This window comes from Amphibalanus amphitrite, unplaced genomic scaffold, assembly GCF_019059575.1.
Source record: "Amphibalanus amphitrite isolate SeventyFive unplaced genomic scaffold, NRLGWU_Aamphi_draft 000194F_arrow, whole genome shotgun sequence".
NCBI lineage: Eukaryota > Metazoa > Arthropoda > Thecostraca > Balanomorpha > Balanidae > Amphibalanus > Amphibalanus amphitrite.
In genome coordinates, this window is record NW_024881689.1 from 256850 (window position 1) to 276045 (window position 19196).

The 19196-nt window shown below is 53.0% G+C and overlaps 1 protein-coding gene across 1 annotated transcript in view; it reads right to left on the reverse strand.

The window, feature by feature from the left end:
- The window catches only part of LOC122384614 (histone-lysine N-methyltransferase PRDM9-like), a 60666-nt gene that overhangs the window by 2029 nt on the left and 39441 nt on the right, over positions 1–19196 (reverse strand). The window lies entirely within an intron of this gene.

Sequence of the window (19196 nt, forward strand, 5' to 3'; positions counted from 1 at the left end):
GAAGTCAACTTATCCACTGAGTATATTTATCAGTGACGTTAAAGAAAAAAAAACTGAAGTGTGGCAGACATCACCCATCCTCAGGAATATTGAGTCTAAAATGGGAATGTCCACCAAAAGGTTCCTTCTTATTTCCATTTAAACAGGGGAAATAGAAATGCCTATAGGTACAGCGAGCGATGACCTGTGCGAAACCTGATGTAAAAGTTCAAAATAGATTAAAATGATCAGAGTCATTTATTCGCAGATGGCAAAATTGGTGATTGTACAAAATAGATCAACACCAAAATACTAAAGCACACATAGTAGCTATATTTGAACAAAACTGGGTTCTCAGTACATTCTTCTCGAACAATCAGTTTTATAAGACCCCTCGGCGGCACATGGTCTGCCGTATAGACAAGACAAGAAGCATCGACTCCCCGACGTAAGCACAGACAGTTCGCAAGTCGTAGGGGAGACCCGGGAGGTATGGTCCGGTTTTGTGAAAAGGCAATTTTCTTCCAGTGGGCAGTGGCTAGACCCGGTTTTTCACTCTGTGTACGTGAAATTGCCTTTGGCCTGCAAAGTGTGCCTGATATTAGGCATTTGGGATCAACTATTTTGTCTCGAGATAACTTTCAATAAATAATGCGCTTTTTCGATCCATCAAAATACACCGGGAGGCATGGGCCATGGCCCGGGAGGTATGGGCCGGTGCCATTTTTCATATTCTTTTCTCGACAATGAGAACAATACTCGTAGCTGGTATCTACCTTGATATCTCTTAAAGGCCAGGAACCGCATAGACGGCCAACAGCTTACTTCATGGAGGCCACTTGAGCACATATGTATTTTGGTAAGCTCAATCATGCTCCATGAAATAAGATAAATAATATTTTTCTGTTCGAATGTAATTTGTAGTAAAATTTTCGACCTTGCGCGACAAAAATAAAACTTAATGAATCGGACATTCAATGAAAGCATCATTTTATTGATTTAGGATCAACGGGGGTGGGTGGTCCGAATCTCCCGGTTAGGACACCAGAACGTGCGTAGCATCTCAGCTCATAATCTTGCAAGAAAGCTTCAAATTGTATATCCAGTCTTCATTTGCATGCTTTAAACTTTGTGTTAGCGATGGTCTGACATCAAAAAACGAGCCTGGTTCAAATTTATCACGAATTTTCTGTATGTACTGCATTTTACTCGAAGAGGGCAAAAACACTTTATCACCGCTCATTGCCAAAGAAGACTGAGGAAGATTTTGGAAATTACGTGAGTTGTATAGCGGAATGGCTGCTACCAGTTTACGCGGTCAAATGTGTAAAAATGCGCAACACTTCTTCAAAACTGCGATGGCCCATACCTCCAGGGGGCCCATACCTCCCGGGTCTCCCCTACTCGTACGTAACAGACGCCACGCTGGTATAGGATTGGGTTGCAAGATTTACATATCACAAGCTACTTTCGGTCTACCCCTTGTAGACAAAGACTGCGCAGATCATAGGAAATGATGCGAATGCGGTGTGAGTTGCGGCCACAAAAAGAGACGTTATTTCTTAACGTACCCAGCTATTCTTCGCAAATTATAGCGTTACGGCACTATGCCAAACAGCAACACTCCTTACCTCCTATGTGTAGGGGCCAGTTTTAACACAATTACTGATTCACCCTGTGTAAACACAAAGAGACCAGACGTGACACGGGCAGCCACCAAGCTGACTGACGACAATTACAGCTAAAACACAACAGCAGCCGGTCATGCACTTGTCGACACGTCTCAGCTTTCCATCCCGCCATTCAACACACCGGTCATACGTGTGGGCCGTCCTTCGTGTGGGCCTGCATATGCGTCGTCAGGTTTGACTGTTGAACGAACCGTGCCGTGCAGACAGAGCACCGGTAAAGCCGCTCCCCAGTGTGGGTACGCATGTGTGTGTTGAGGTGTGACCGTCTAGTGAACCGTGCTGTGCAGATGGAGCAGCCGTACGGCCGCTCCCCAGTGTGCATACGCATGTGTATGTTCAGATGTGACCTTACAGTGAATCGTGCCATGCAGACGGAGCAGACGTACGGCCGCTCCCCCGTGTGGGTCCGAATGTGTCTCGTGAATGATGACCGATTAGTGAACCGTGCCGTGCAGACAGAGCAGCCGTGCGGCCGCTCCCCCGTGTGGGTCCGAATGTGTCTCGTAAATGATGACCGATTAGTGAACCGTGCCGTGCAGATGGAGCAGCCGTGCGGCCGCTCCCCCGTGTGGGTCCGCATGTGTTTAGTGAGGTTTTGCCGTTGAGTGAACCGTGCCGTGCAGATGGAGCAACCGTGTGGCCGCTCCCCCGTGTGGGTCCGCATGTGTCTGGTGAGCGCACGTCTATCCTAATCACTCAAAAGTGATCAGGTACTGACATACAATGATTTACAGTATTACAATATATAGTTGATGCAGTTTTATGGGTGAGAACACGAAAAAGCACATAAACAAAACACTTAGAGTAAGCAAAAATACACCTACATATGCACGTACACATATACCTAGACAGATACATTAAGACAGATACATACACATACGTATGACTACGTATGCATACATACACATGTCCCATGCACAGACATACCAGCATTAAGTAGGTATGCATTGCTTAGATTACTTTGCATAAGGTATATCAAGCTCAATAGTCAGTATTGATTTATATAATGATTTTTTACTAGCTTTTTTATTGTGGTTTTGGCAAATAGCACAGACTGAACGTGAGGAAAGATCGAGGTCATGACATTGTTCCACACTCTAGGACCTGTCCATGACAAAGTATGAGTTTCATATTTTTTGAAAATGAATATCTCTTCAAAGTGTTTAACATTACGAACGTTTCTGAGTGAAGGAGTGAAGGCGACATCGTCTTTTGCAGACGATGTCGCTGCGCAGCACCACAACCTCACCAAACAGACATACAGTAGCAAATGTGGGAAAAATCAGCATCTCTGCAATCATCTTTTTAACTTCTAAAGGCAATCCTCGCGCAGATTTTGACAGTCCACCCAGGCAGGCTGTGGACCACCAGAGGCTGACGTGGGCCCATGAGACGCTGGCATTGACCCTCAGAGCTCGGCACCGGACGCTCAGAAGTAGGGGACCCATCAGAAACCGGCATTGTTCCCACAAATAAAATGCGTGCGGGCCCTCGACATCAGGCCCACAGAAGCCGCCCGCCAGCCGGCGAAGGCCCGCAGAGGTGGTCTGGGACACTCAATAATCTAGATAGTTGAGAGTTGGCAACTCAGATACTAGGGGTCGTCAGAGAATCGCGCACGGTCTTGTAGGGTCCTTACAAGCCTGCTCTCAGCTCTCAGAGGTCGGTGACCGGTGTGGTGCCCAAAAAGGCCAGTGAGTCTCTTCTCCGTCAGAAGTAGAGATGTCAATCGGATACCAACTTTTTGGTATACCGACACCAAACCGATACCAAATTGGTATTTGGTATTTTAAGGCGAGTGCATTTGGTATTTTGTTGGTTTTATGAATCCTCACTAATGTAAAAGAGGCTGAAAATTTGGTAAAAAGTTGGTATTTTCCTCATACTCCAAGTCGGTTTGGTTTCGGTATTTCCCCATTGATATTGTTGGTATTTGGTTTGGTATCGGTATCACGATTTTCCGTAATTGACATCACTAGTCAGAAGCCTTTGTGGGGCTATCAAAGCCTGGCCAACAACACCAACAGCCATGAGCCAACTGTAGTCAGTTAGCCAACAGACTACAGAGGCTGGTTTAGAGCCGACAGAGATGATAGTGGACTCCTCCGATTTTGAACTCCGGTTTTCCTATTGATTTCGAATTCCGAATTTGAACTCCAATTAATAGTTAGGTAAGCATTCATGGGAGACTGAAATGACAGAAACAAAATGACGGACCTAACAGAAAAGGTGTTGTGGGTTCAAGTACCTACTACGGTTTTCTTTGTATGATTATTACTGTCTGGTGGGGCAATGCGAGGGGGTTACAAACTAACGTAAAACATGGATCGGATGGCCTATTTTTTCTTTCTTTTTCAAAAAAAGTTCATGGTGGCAATGCTGTGATGAAAAATAAGTGGTCTCAATCCGGTGAGAAAACAGGACTTGAAGGTATCCTAGGTTTGGGTCCTTAAGTCTCTGGCCTCTCCACTCAAAAATCGGTGGCGACGCCACTGGTGTTTGGTGAGGTGGGACTGCTGAGTGAACCGTGCCGTGCAGATGGAGCAGCCATGTGGACGCTCCCCTGTGTGGGTCCGCAGGTGTATGATGAGAGTTGACCGTCGAGCGAACCGTGCCTGGCAGGTAGCGCAGCCGTGCGGCTTATCTCCCGTATGAGTCCGCATATGCACGTTGAGGGCTGACCGTTGAGTAAACCGTGCCGTACAGATGGAGCAGCCGTAGGGTCTCTGTCCAGTGTGAGTCCGCATATGTGTCGTAGGAAGGGGTCCCAAAGAGCCCCTTCCTAAGTTTTGCCCCAATGTTTTCGACAAACCCCGGCAATATGCATATGATTGGAAAGAGCGTGACTTCCCAAACAAAAAAGTCAAGTAACATTTTTCGATGGGGCCCACCTGGGCTTAGCTAGACCCAATCGAAATTTTGGGCCTAACGGGGCGGCCCCTACGATTTTCTTTGAAATTTGCACAGACACTCTCCTGGGCCCCCCCTTAAATATGGCTGAAGAAACCTACCGGGGAATCCAAGCGAAGGGATCCAAAAAGGGCCCCAAAGACTCCCTTTCTAAGTTTTGCCCCTAATTTTTTTTCGACAAACCCCGGCAATATGCATATTGCATATCACTGGAAAGAGCGTGACTTCCTAAAAACAAAAAAGTTAAGTACCGTAAACGCGGGTGACTTTGCCATGTTTTCAACTTTAGACGCCTGTATTCTTTAAACCACGCCCTGGTGGGGGGGCTATTTTTTGCCCCCCCCCCTCCAGACTTTTCAATATATCTCCAGAACCGCTGCGCCGATCGTCACCAAACTTTCAGTACCCTCCCGGACATCAATTTTACACAATGTGACCAAATTGTTTTCCAAAGGCTATGATAGGTTGGCCGGAAATGACGTCAGAATGACGTCATGTTCTGCCGTTTTCGACCCAAAAAAGGGTTTCGCGGGAAGAGCTGTCAGGCCTATAGCTTTGCAAATACAGAAAAACGATAAAGACATAAAAGCTGTAGAATTGACAGTGCTACAAAACTGCTATCTCGGATTTTTAAAATGTTTCGATTTTGACCCCCAAAAATAAAAAAAGATTTTTTGAATATAATAGCCGAAAAATCCAAAGTTTTCTGAATTTCGCAAAAACCGGAAAATATGTGATAGTCCTTACCGCCTTCTATCCACATACCAAATTTGAGATTGATACCTCTTTTTTTGGCGAAGTTATAGCGAAAAAACGGTTCAAAATTGATGACGTCAAATTTTCAAACTCAATTTTAAGCAATTCTAGACCCCGTAGCGCAAAACAAAGATCACCATTAGACTCCCCGTGACGAGCTGCATCGAATCAATACCCATTTTATGCAAAACTATCAACTTTAAAATTTGACCTTTTTTGACCTGACCTTGACCTGGCCTTCACCAGAAAGTGACCTAAGCCGTATCTGATAGTCTTATAACCAACACCATTGAGTTGGAAATGAAAACTTGGCCATAAAACATGCATCGCACAACCTTAGTACCTAAAGTTAGGTTCATGTGACCTGACCTGTGACCCTTGTTGACCTGACCTGTGACCTGACCTGGTAATGTCAGTGACCTCTTATAGCAACATATGTACTAGGCAACTGACGCCCTATCGCTGATTCTCGACAAAATGCGTTTTCTTCGGTGTTATAGCGCATTCCCTAGATGACTTGTGAACGGTGAAACATTTCATCTTTGACCTGACCTGTGACGTCATCGGTGGCCCCGGGGTCAATGAAATTTGGTTTCTTTCAACAAATTTGACAGGCCTTTCGAACGCCGTTTGAATTTTGCGGATCCGTCCAGTAGTTTCGGAGATACGAGGGGGGCAAAAAAAGACCCCCACCAGGTCGCGTTATAAACAGACCCCACCAGGGCGCGGGTTAAGCTTGTTAACTTATTGGGATGACTCTATGCTCAAAACACGGATGAAGATTAGCTCTTTGGGTTTTGCTATAATCGTATTGATATCTTGCCTAAAAATATAAATTTTTAAGGAAAATGAGTCGTGGCAAAGTTAAACTGAAAAAGGCTTTGCCAATAGGCCAAATAATGTTTTTTTTTTAACGCTAACAAATACTTTTCAAGCATTTTTGTTCCATTGTATGGGGAAGGGCAACCGTCCTTAATTGTTTAATAGGAAAAAAATAAAGCAATTCGTTATTTTTTGCTCTTAAACGATGTACAAAAAAGGAGAGATACCTTACTTTTTATAATACATTATATTTGTTGAAAATACCTGAGATTTGATCGTAAATAGAAACTGAAAATGGTTCAGAATAGATAAATAAGCAAAGATATTATTGTATCGGTACTCTAGGACCTTGCCGCGTTTTTCCAGCGGCATTAAGAGGAACAGAAAGAGGACGTTCTTGCGGGATACCGACAGTGGCGGTCGCAGGGGGGGGGCCATCAGGGCCATGGCCCCCCCAAAGGCAAATCAGGGGGGCCATTATATCATTTGGCCCCCCCCCAAACAACCGATGGGCCCCCATGGCCGTATGGGGCCCAGGCCCGTATTCGATTGTCACGAGGCTCGAGAAACCCACGCCAGCTATTAACAGCTCCCATACCAGTCTTTGAGGGTCCTACACTGACCTCTGAGGGCCCTTCAGTGGCGGTCAAGCGTCCACATTGACCGCTGAGGACCCGTATTGACCTCTGAGGGCCCTCCACTGGCCTTTGAGGGTCCCTAAACCGGCCTCAGGGGCCCAACCGGCGTCTGAGAGCCTCACACCGGCCTCTGGTGGCCTCATTTCTGTCTCTCGAGTCCCAAGACTAGCCTTTAAGTGTCTCTGAGGGCCCCGCACTGGATTCTGAAGACCCGATGTCGAGCCAGCATCGGTCTCTGGGGGCCCATCTTGGCCTTTGAGGGCCCTCCGCTGGTCTCTTGGGTCCAACGCCGGCCCATGCCGGCCTTTTAGGGTCCCACACTGACCTTTAAGGGCCCATGCTGGCCTGTAAGGACCCACATTAGCCTCTAAGGGCCCCCCGCACTGGATTCTGATGACCCAATGCCGGCCGCTCAGGGCCCGCATCGGCCTCTGAAGGCCCATCTTGGCCTTTGAGGGCCCTCTGCTGGCCTCTGGGGTCCAACGCCGGCCAATGCCAGTCTTTTAGGGTCCCATTCTGATCTTTGAGGGCCCCATGCTGGCCTGTAAGGGCCCATATTAGCCTCCGAGAGGCCCCCGCACTGGATTCTGAAGACCCGATGCCGGCCTCTAAGGGTCAGCATCGGCTTCTGCGGGCCCATCTTGGCCTTTGAGGGCCTTCTGTTGGCCTCTGGGGTCCAACGCCGGCCCATGCCAGTCTTTTAGGGCCCCACACTGACCTCTGAGGGCCCGTGCTGGCCTGTAAGGACCCACCTTAGCCTCTGAGGGCCCCGCACGGGCTTCTGAAGACCTGATGCCGGCCTCTAAGGGCCCGCATCGGCCTAGTCTGAGGGCCCATCATGGCCTTTGAGGGCCCTTTTCTGGCCTCTGGGGTCCAACGCCGGCCCATGTCGGTCTTTTAGGGCCCCACCCTAACCTCTGAGGGCTCCATGCTGGCCTGTAAGGACCCATATTAGCCTCTGAGTGCCCAATTCGGTCTCTGATGGTCTCAAACTGCCCTTTGCAGGCCCAGTACTGGTCTCTGAGGGCTCTAAACTGGCCCCTAAGAGCCCAAACCAGCTTTTAAAGGTCCCACCACCCACACCGGCCTCTGATGGTCCCATTTCTGTCTCGGGGACCGAAACTGCCCTTATGTGCCTCTGAGGGCCCCGTACTGGCTTCTGAAGGATCGATGCCGGCTTCTGAGGACCCATACCGGTCTTTAAGTGCCTCATAGCGACACCTGAGGCCCCACACTAGCCTCTGAGGGGCCCGCAAACTGGCCTATGAGGTCTCTACACCGGCCACTGATGGCCCTATTATGTTCTCTGGGGGGCTCAAGCCTTACCTTTGGGCGTCACGCACTTGCTTATGAAGGCCCACATCAGCCTCTGGGGCCCTATCTGGGGCCTTTGAGGCCCTTCGCTGACCCTTGGGTCCAACGCCGGCCTCTGGGGGCCTGACACCGTACTCTAAGGGCCCCATTGCAGCCTCTAGGCGATAGGTATCGCCGAAGCGCTATCGATGGTCCCATAAGTGTAGGAACCATGGGTGCAGTGGGCGCAGTTGCACCAACAATAATTCTGCAGTGAGTGCAGACAATGTATTCTGCATCCACAATAATCTGGAACAAAACCCCCTTTCCTCAGCAACACTACTTTCCATGCAGCACGACAAATTTAGGATATTTTGCCCACTATCCGTCTTTCGAAGCATTTGCTACTGTAATGGTCTTCAAAATTTGCATTTGTGCTCAAGTGAAAAAAAGATTAAACGGAAGTCGGAACACATGTGTGAACAGATACCGATGAGCCACTGTTAAAAGTTTTAGCACGATGATCTTAAAAAATGGCAAAGTTTTTTTTTGTAAAGAAAATTGCAAATTTGGCCGCCTTTACTTTTGCGGTAGTCCATTCATAGTTGCGTGAATTATTGACATAATCAATGCTTCAAAATGCACTTTTCGGTACCTTTTCGACATGGTGCACCCTCAAAGCTCTCAATGAGCCTCCGCTCGGTTGCCGCTCCCTACCCCCCCCCCCCCCCCCCGCTTCACCGGCCATGGCCTAGATTTCTGCACCCGTGCATTACGCCCGTGGGCCCCTTTAAGCTAGCACCGGGCCCCCCGGGTCAGCGCAAGGGCCCCTTTGCCAAGTTGGCCCCCCCCAAACTCCAAGTCTGCGACCGCCCCTGGATACCGACCCCTTATTATCAGCGTTTTGATCTGTAAAATGATACAGATTTCTTCAGCCAGTCTTATTGGTAAACTCAGGAGTTGTAGATGATCATCGCTGTGCTACAAAGTTGGGCCCAGCTTCATCCATTTTTTGATTTTGGTAAACTTTGCCTTTTTATACTCCCACTATGCATTCCTGTGTTAATTTTCAACATATAAACTTTACCATTTAAAAAACCAGTTTGGAGATCAGAATGATGCTACATTTAAAACTTATTTTGAATTGCATCGGATAAGTATTTCATTTTTGCATTGATAACATGGTGGTGTAGTGCACCGCCGCACGTTCTCCGACGCGGCGCGGCACTACCGCCGCTGGCGACTGGCGAGCGCTCCGACGCGGCGGCGGCGCCACCGTCGACCTCAACGTGGCACTGCTGTCGCAACTGACGCGAGGCGCAGGTTCAGCGATATCCGCCAGATGGCTCTGCTCCACTTGTTCATTTCTATGTCCGATTTATTAATGTTTTAGAAATGTATGTTCGTGTGTATGTATCATAATGTTCATCGTCGTGTGGGCATTCATTCATTCTACTAGAAAGTATCTCTCGCTCTGTTACATGTTTTCTCACTGTTTTGCACTGTCCATAATTTTGCCAAAACGAACTATGGTTTCATCGTTGTGTTCACTACATAGCTTGCTCATGCTGAATCAAGTATATCACCTATCCGTGCTTCTATCCTCAGGATACTGAAATCCTTCTCCTCCACGCCACAACCCCCTTCCGGGCTGGACAGGCAACTTTATCTCATGCGGGCTGCTCCCTTGGAGCGGCACCGCTGCTCCCGAGGGAGCTGCACCCCGTAGCCGGGTGCAGAGAGTACTTGGGGGGCTGGTCGGCCTGTCCTATGGACGGGCTCAGCCCCGGCGACTCTCTAGGGTGCCTGCCCAGACCAATGTCTCCCCCTAATTCCTATCATCCTTCCGGCTCTGCAATGGTCTTGTCGACCGAAAGGGCCTAACCCAACAAAACAAACAAACAAACAAAATCAAGTATATCACTATCCTTGGCCGATCTAAGTGTTTGGGGGAGACGGCTCCACATCAGGGAACTTCCCAGCCCGTCGTTGTGTGGAATCCCAAGTTGCGAATCCCAAACACTGGAACGGCTCGATCCGGCTTAGAGCACGACTCGCCACGGCACCAGCCACAAATGGTGACCCCGACGTGATCGGTAGCTCAAGAAGTCATCGTCTCCGCCTCGGCAAGAAGAGGTCATCTTTGACCTGGCCTCCCCATCGCCTCGGCAAGAATGGGTGACCTTCACCCGGCTTCCGCTGCCGCGAACAGTGAATAGTGCGCTGGTGACGTGGCCTAGCCTCAGCGCAACGAGCGCCCAACACAGTGCAGCGCAGCGAGCGTCAACGCAGTGCAGCGCAGCAAGCGCCAACGCAGTGCAGCGCAGCGAGCGCCAACGCAGTGCAGCGCAGCGAGCGCCAACGTAGTGCAGCGCAGCGAGCGCCAGCACAGTGAGCGCGGCGAGCGCCTAGTGATTACCGACAGTCTTTCAGTGTGCCTCTAGTGTTAGTGTTTGCTGTATATAGTGACTATGCCGTCACCCATCGAGCCGGAGCGTACCGCCCAGGACGCGCCAACGCGGCCATTCGCGTCGTTCCGGCTGCCGGCCTACGCACCTGAGGAAGCCGAGCTCTGGCTGGTGCAGGTCGAGTGTGCCTTCGCTGTCGCCGGCATCACGGATGACCACGACAAGTTCCGGCTGCTGGTGGCCAACCTGCCTGTGCATGTCGCTTCGCAAGTTCGAGACGTGATAACAGCCGAGACCGGCTCGTTCTCAGAACTAAAAGGGGCCCTGAGCACGCGCCTAGCTCAGTCGCGCGCCTCGCGCCTCGAGGCACTTCTCAGAGACCATCAGCTGGGCGACAGAAAGCCCACGCAGCTGTTGCGCAGCATGCAGCACATGCTGGGCAGCGCGGGCCACGACCTCGGCCTTCTCAGGACACTGTTCCTGCAGCGCCTGCCGCCGACAACCCGCGCCGCCCTCGCGCTGCTGCCGGACACTGGAATCGACGACCTGGCCAGCGCGGCCGACCGCTTCCAGGAGGCCTCTGGCGGCGCCGCCGTGACTGCTGTCTGCACGCCGACGGCCGGTGTCGCTGCCGCCTGTGGCCCGCCGGCCGGCCCTGGGGTCACGCTCGCCCCGCCGGCCAGCGCGGTGGCCGCCGCCGGACCGCCCGCCGCCTGCGGGTGCGGTAACACCGGCATGGCCGCTGCCGTCACCGCCCTCACCGCTGCGGTAGCACGAATCGAAGCCGTGTTCCAGCGGGGCGGTGCCGACGCTCCTCGGCGTGGCCGCTCCCGCTCCCGTCCGCGCCGACCCGCACCTGCCTCGTCTGGCAGCTCTCAACCGGCATCGGTGACACCTGATGAAGGGTACTGCTGGTACCACCAGAAGTACGGCGCGGAGGCCCACCGCTGCAGACCGCCGTGCTCCTGGTCGGGAAACTAGCCCGCCTGTCCGCGCTAGCGCCAGCGGAGACGGGCCGGCCAACACTGGCGCCCCTCTTCTATGTCACCGACCTTGCCCGAAACTGGCGTTTCCTCGTCGACACCGGCGCACAGGTGAGTGTCGTCCCACCACGAGTCGTGGCCGACGGCACCACTGTGCAGCAGCCCGACGCGCCTCGACTGGAAGCAGCCAACGGCACAGAGATCAAGCTCCATGGCGTTATTTCGACTTCGGTGCGTTTCGGAACAGTGGAGTACCCGTGGACATTCATGGTCGCCGACGTATCGATGCCGATCTTGGGAGCGGACTTCCTCGCCCATCATCGTCTGCTGGTGGACATGCGCCGTCAGCTCCTCCAGGCTGAACACGGCAGGACGTGCGCCGTGGGCACCCGAGCCGACATCGGCTCCGTCGGTGTGCGCATGTGCGCGGCGCCCACTCTCACAGACTTGTTTAGAGAGTTCCCTCGAGTGACGGCCACATCTGCGCAACTCCTACCCGTGCGCCATAACGTCACTCACCACATCGTGACACGTGGACCTCCTCGTGTGGGGCACCCTCGGCGTTTGCCGCCCGACCGCCTCCGCATCGCCCGTCAGGAGTTCGACAAGCTGATCAGACTCGGGGTCGCCCGCCCATCCAAGAGCAGCTGGGCGTCGCCCCTCCACATGGAGCCCAAGAAGGAGCCCGGACAGTGGCGCCCGTGCGGCGACTACCGCGCCCTGAACGCCGCCACCGTCCCAGACCGGTATCCCATACCGTTCCTGCAGGACTTCTCCGCGAACCTGCACGGCTGTACCATCTTCTCGAAGATCGACCTCGTCCGCGCGTACCATCAGATCCCGGTCGAGCCCGCTGACATCCCGAAGACGGCCATCGTCACACCGTTCGGGCTATTCGAGATGCAGCGGATGAGCTTCGGTCTTCGCAACGCCAGTCAGACATTCCAGCGCTTCATAGACGAGGTGATGCGCGGGCTGACGTGCTGCTACGTGTACATCGACGACATCCTCATCGCCAGCACGTCCGTCGAGCAGCACCGCCGTCACCTCCGTCAGGTACTGGAACGTCTCGACCAGTTCGGCGTCACGATCAACCCAAAGAAGTGCGTGCTGGGCGTCAACCGCATCAGCTTCCTCGGTCACGATGTGTCCCCGGACGGCATCGCCCCGCTGCCGGAGAAGGTCGCCGCAGTCCAGGAGTTTCCGCAGCCGACCACGCAACGCCAACTGCGTAGGTTCATCGGCCTGGTGACCTACTATCACCGGTTCCTGCCTGGTGCTGCCGGCCTCCTCCGACCGCTTCACCACCTGCTGGACCAGAAACGCAAACGCGCGGCGCCGGTGGAGTGGACGCCAACCGCTGAGGACGCCTTCCAACGCGTGAAGGCTGCCCTGGCTCAGGCCACGGAGCTCGCGCACCCCACTCCCGGCGCAGCGCTGAGTCTGCAGGTCGATGCCTCTGACACCGGCGTCGGCGCTGTCCTGCAGCAACACTCGCACGGGACCTGGACGCCGCTGGCTTTCTTCTCGAAGTCACTCCAACCAGCAGAGACACGCTACAGCACCTTCGGCCGTGAACTGCTCGGGGCGTATCTGGCGGTCAAGCACTTCCGGCACACTCTGGAAGGCCGCCAGTTCGCCATCTTCACCGACCACAAGGCCCTCGTGTCGGCAGTCTCGTCCGGGTCAGCCAGCTACTCGCCGAGGGAGATCCGGCACCTGGACTTCATCTCCCAGTTCACCACCGACATCAGGCACGTGCCTGGGAAAGAAAACGCAGCTGCGGACGCTCTGAGTCGAACAGTGGCGATGCTCTCAGCACCGTGCCCGCCAGTCGACGACTTCGACGAGCTCGCAGCCTGCCAGCAAGAGGACGAAGAGCTGGCGCGCTTCCGCTCGACAGAGCACGGGCTCAAACTCAGAGACGCCCGGCTCCCCAGCGGCCGCACGCTGGTCATCGACGAGTCCCAGGGTGTACCGCGGCCGTGGATCCCGGCACCGCTCCGGCGCGCCTACTTCCGGCACGTGCACGATCTGGCCCACCCGGGAGTGCGCGCCACCGTCGACCTGGTCACGCGGCGGTTCGTGTGGCCGTCGGTGAAGAAGGACGCCGCACTCTGGGCGCGCACCTGCGTCCCGTGCCAGCGCACCAAAGTCCACCGGCACACGACAGCGCCGCCCGCCTCGTTCCCGCCACCTGCCGACAGGTTTCGACAAGTGCACGCCGACCTGGTCGGCCCGCTGCCGCCTTCTGAGGGCTACTCGTATCTTCTGACGGTGGTGGACCGGTACAGCCGCTGGCCGGAGGCGATCCCGCTGCGTGGCATCACGGCGCGAGAGGTCGCCCGGGCGCTGATCTCCGGCTGGATCTCTCGGTTCGGCGTCCCGGACGAGATCATCACCGACCGGGGCAGCCAATTCGAGTCGGCGCTCTGGGCTGAGCTGTCCACTCTCCTGGGCTGCGCGCGGCGCCGGACCACCGCGTACCACCCCCAGGCCAACGGGATGGTGGAGCGCCTGCACCGGCAGCTTAAGGCCGCGCTGCGCGCCGCCGCGCCCGCCCGCTGGACGGAGGCTCTTCCTTTGGCGCTGCTCGGAATCCGCTAGGCGCTCAAACAAGACCTGGGCTGCAGCACTGCCGAGCTGGTGTACGGAGCGCCGCTCCGCCTACCTGGTGAACTCATCACCCCGTCCGCCACCGCGCCTCCTACGCCGGAATCATTCGCCGCCGAGCTTCAGCGCACCATGGCGGCACTGCGCCCGACGGCACCACGACCAGCACCAAGCGCGCCGTCGTACGTGCCGCGCGCGCTGGACCACGCCTCGCACGTGTTCGTGCGCCACGACGCAGTGAAGCCGCCGCTTGCCCCGCGTTATGACGGACCATACAAGGTGCTACACAGATCGGCGAAGACGGTCACTGTGGACCGAGGCGGTCGTTCAGACGTTATCTCCATCGACCGAGTCAAACCGGCGCACTTGGAACGGCCCCCGCCTGCTCCAACTCCGACAGCATCGCCGTCTGCGGTCCAGGACACGGCGCGTTCCGCCGACTCGGCAACACCGGCTTCCGGCCCAGAGCTCCTCCTGCCCGTGCCTCGCGCACCGAGGCCGCCGCTTCCGCCACCGCGTGGCGACCTGCTGCTACAGCCGCCGCCTCCGCCCGCGCCCCCACAGTCGTGCCTACGGACGACCCGCTCCGGCCGTGCTGTACGGCCACCAACGCGTTTTCTTAACGTCACGTTCGCAGTGCCGTCTCTAGGGGGAGGGTGATGTAGTGCACCGCCGCACGTTCTCCGACGCGGCGCGGCACTACCGCCGCTGGCGACTGGCGAGCGCTCCGACGCGGCGGCGGCGCCACCGTCGACCTCAACGTGGCACTGCTGTCGCAACTGACGCGAGGCGCAGGTTCAGCGATATCCGCCAGATGGCTCTGCTCCACTTGTTCATTTCTATGTCCGATTTATTAATGTTTTAGAAATGTATGTTCGTGTGTATGTATCATAATGTTCATCGTCGTGTGGGCATTCATTCATTCTACTAGAAAGTATCTCTCGCTCTGTTACATGTTTTCTCACTGTTTTGCACTGTCCATAATTTTGCCAAAACGAACTATGGTTTCATCGTTGTGTTCACTACATAGCTTGCTCATGCTGAATCAAATATATCACTATCCTTGGCCGATCTAAGTGTTTGGGGGAGACGGCTCCACATCAGGGAACTTCCCAGCCCGTCGTTGTGTGGAATCCCAAGTTGCGAATCCCAAACACTGGAACGGCTCAATCCGGCTTAGAGCACGACTCGCCACGGCACCAGCCACAGTGGCAAAGTCACCCCATGTGGCCTGCAATTCACTTGGAAGAATCGTCACCAAAAAAATTAGCTAAATGAAGTGACAAATGCCAGTTTTGTTGGATATGCTAACTTAATAGCCTTGTCATGATCAACCATACCAAGTTTCAGCGTCGCAGTTGGTCTAAGACATGGTTAATTGATTAGATAATACAAGGTTCGGACCTCTTCAAATTTGACCATTTCAATGACTCCAATAAAATGGAGCCCAGTTAGTTATTTAGTGGTAACTTATCTCTCAGTGTTGGTTATGTTGGAAGGCCCATAATTATCTTTCATTTGTGCATACAAAATTATTACATTATTCGTAAAATATCACTGGAGATCACCCTAAATCATTTTTTGAGAAGCATGGCAAAGTCACCCAGCATGGCAAAGTCACCCCCGTTTACGGTAATATTTTAGACCCAATCGAAATTTTGGGCCTAATAGGGCGGCCCCTACGATTTTCTTCAAAATTTGCATAGACACTCTCCTGGGCCCCCTCTTAACCCTCGCCCGTATTGGTGTTTTTCCAGCCACGAGCGTATAGGGGGGGGGGGGGGTCCGTTGGACCCCCCTCACTTTAGCCCAGGTCGGCGCTCTACTGACTATAACTCAGGCCCTTGTCACATGTCTTCAGATATTGCATTTCGGTGTATGTACGAAACATGTAACGCGACACAGCTCTACAGAGTACCAAAGCTGTCCAATTTCGGCGTCCGGGTAGTCAGCGGCAAACGAAAACATGACAATATATCTGACGTGCCCCACGAACTGAACTGGTTAGACGCGAAACCTATTGATGTATGTAGATACCACCGACTATGCCTTATCCACTCAGCGACCGCAACGGGGGGGCCAGAGAGTGTCGTCGAGAGCATAGGTAGTGTCACGGATCGACAACACCGGACACGAGTCAGCCCGCAACACGTCCTGCCACGAATACGTACAGAGCTTGGTCGCCGCCGTTTATGCTACAGTGGCGTGCAAGAGTATGATCGGCTACAATTCGACACGAGCGCGCGCGGTTTCGGGCCTCGGCTGAGGCGCCACCTGATGCGGGTGCAGCAGGGCGGGTGTGTAGACAATAGACATGAGCTACTGCTCCCAGCATGCCGATGCAGCACCCGTTCCCTTGCCCTTTCACATGTCTCTATTTCTTTTTCTCTGACGCAATACAACGAAAAACCATGTGGAAATATATGCATGTGGATCTGTCATCTAATACATTCTGATCCTGATTCTGATTCTGAGCATTACCGCGCCGTTCTGCCGTGTGGGTACTAGTGGCGCCAGTTTCAGAAAATATATGTCCAATGTCCGTCCAACGTCCGGTGTTTCCGCCGACTGTACGTCCAAAAATGTCCAAGCCAGCCATTTGTCCGAAGATGTCCGAAAACTATGCAATAATTTACACTCAGCGTTATTATTTAATTTGCTTTTAATGTAGGTACTACATATCAGCCCAAAAGTGTTAATCGTATCAGAAGCTAAGCTTTCTATTCGCCAGTCAATGCTAGGTATACACAATTATCTACTATTATAAATCTTAAAAAGTCCGCCGCCCACGCCGCCGTCGGGGTTACTCCCTAAAAGGCTTATTACGGCACCGTCGATTGACGCAGGAGGGTGAAATTTTTACCACTCGTGGGTCACGTCATTCAACAGGTCGTATTAAATTTTGGGCACGATGCGGCCAGGGGTGCGCCTGTGGCGCGTGCTCACGTGGTGTGCCATAGGGTTTACAGGGTTGGGCAGATAAATTGGGACAAAATTTAACTTCCTCTAAAACGACTATTTTTTTAGTGATAAAGATAATTTTTGAACATAAATATAGGCTTATAAATACGTTTCCATGTTATGCAGGTTGCGATGTAATTTTGAGTCGGCTGGTCACAGAACGTGGGCTTAAGCAAGCCACTATCAACTTAGTCCGCGCGCACATGCATGCCAATTCTCTAATTATGCTCCATCAAATGCTGAAAGTAGTGTGTAGCGAACAGACGTAAACGCTGGAGGAAGAGATGATATTGACTCATCCTTACATACCTATTGCATTGACACCGGCCGCTCCCCAGGTTTTCCAGGGGAGCTAAAAGGCAAAATTCAGTTAAACCAGAGGATCATCGCGAAAACAGTGGCGCGAGCTTACAACGAAGGTAGCCGCGCCATGAGAAAGCGATATACCAGCACCTCAAACATGTACTCTTATGCATTGATGCATATCAACCTGTCAACATAGATGTTTAAGCAGCTGTGACGTTAAAAAGATTGTTTCGTCTTGAAGGGCTTGGAGAAGCGAGCAAGCACGTGCAGGTCTTTTTCGACGATGGTATCCCCATAACCGAACATATGAACAACCGCAAACACCACGTAACATCGCAACCAGCCCAGAAGACGTGATCTTAGTTCCAAAAAGCATGCAGCAGACATCGGTGATGGCATTCCACTCGGTGACTTCTGACGGTCACGTGGGGCCCCCTTATTTTACGGAATCGGGAGGGGGCTCGCCATCACAGGGTACCTAACCGTTATTCCGGCAGTTCGAATTAACAAGATGGAAGAAGGCAACATCCTGCATGGAGTGATGCTCTTCGAGGAGTCACCTCCCCGGCATACAGTAAATTAAATACAAAATCTCCTGAAACGGAGGATCCCGCAAACTGTACCCAAGGGAATATGCCCCCTTCCTCATTAAACCTCAGCCCACACAAGTTCTGGTTGCTGGGGCGTTTTTGCGGGTGAGTCTAACGAACGTCCCCATGTGACTGTGGTCAGCCTCAGCAGTGCCAGTTGGCTACAATTACGAGCCATTGCAGACGGGAGATATCGCCGCGCGTGCGGCCAGTCCAGGCACCGGTAAGGGCTGATGCAGGTGGACCACGGTGACCATATTTGGTGATAAATGTGTAAAATTGGTGTGACAGTATGTGATCCAAATTTGAAATGCCTATGTTTACAAATTTCTAAGCTACGGCGTTCTAAATGCAAATATGTATTTTGTCCCAATTTATCTGCCCAACCCTGTACACTAGAATCGGCAACAGGCTATTGCTCGGGAACGGTAAGGGCTACGGGGGCGAAATTTTCGCTGTAAGTCGGACGCGTGCACTCATTTGTCGTATTAAATTTTCGACGGTGTGGGTTCAGCGGTGTGCACGTGATAGGGCCGCGACCGGCGCCGAGCAGAGGGCACGTGCTTTAGGCTCAGTTGTTCGCTTAAAAACTGACTGGAAATAATCAGAGCCGGTAGGTCATTGACCTTTGGCAATGAATACCGACGCCGGGCACCGCTCGCCAAGAGGATTCGCCAGTAAATAGGTACAATTAATTTATTTTTGCAATATCTCAGCCGTTTCTGGGCCGATTTAGCTGAAACTTGGACTGTCGGTGGTAGTGTAGGGTAGGGTAGGGTAGGGTATGGGTATGGGTATGGGTAGGGTAGGTTAGGGTAGGGTATGGGTAGGGGTAGGGTAGGTTAGGGTAGGGTAGGGTAGGGGATTGTAGGGTAGGGTAGGGTAGGGTAGTGTAGAGTAGGGTAGGGTAGGGTAGGGTAGGGTAGGGTAGAGTAGGGTAGGGTAGGTTAGGGGTAGGGTAGGGTAGTGTAGAGTTAAGGGTAGGGTAGGGTAGGGTAGGGGTAGGGGTAGGGTAGGATAGGGTAGGATAGGGTAGGGCAGGGGTAGGGTAGTGTAGGGTAGGGTAGTGTAGGGGTAGGGTAGGGTAGGGTCGGGTCGGGTAGGGTAGGGTAGAGTAGGGTAGGGTAGGGTAGGGTAGGGTAGGGTAGTATAAGGGTAGGGTAGGGTAGGGTACGGTAGGGTAGGGTGGGGTAGGGTAGGGTAGGGTAGGGGATTGTAGGGTAGGGTAGGGGATTGTAGGGTAGGG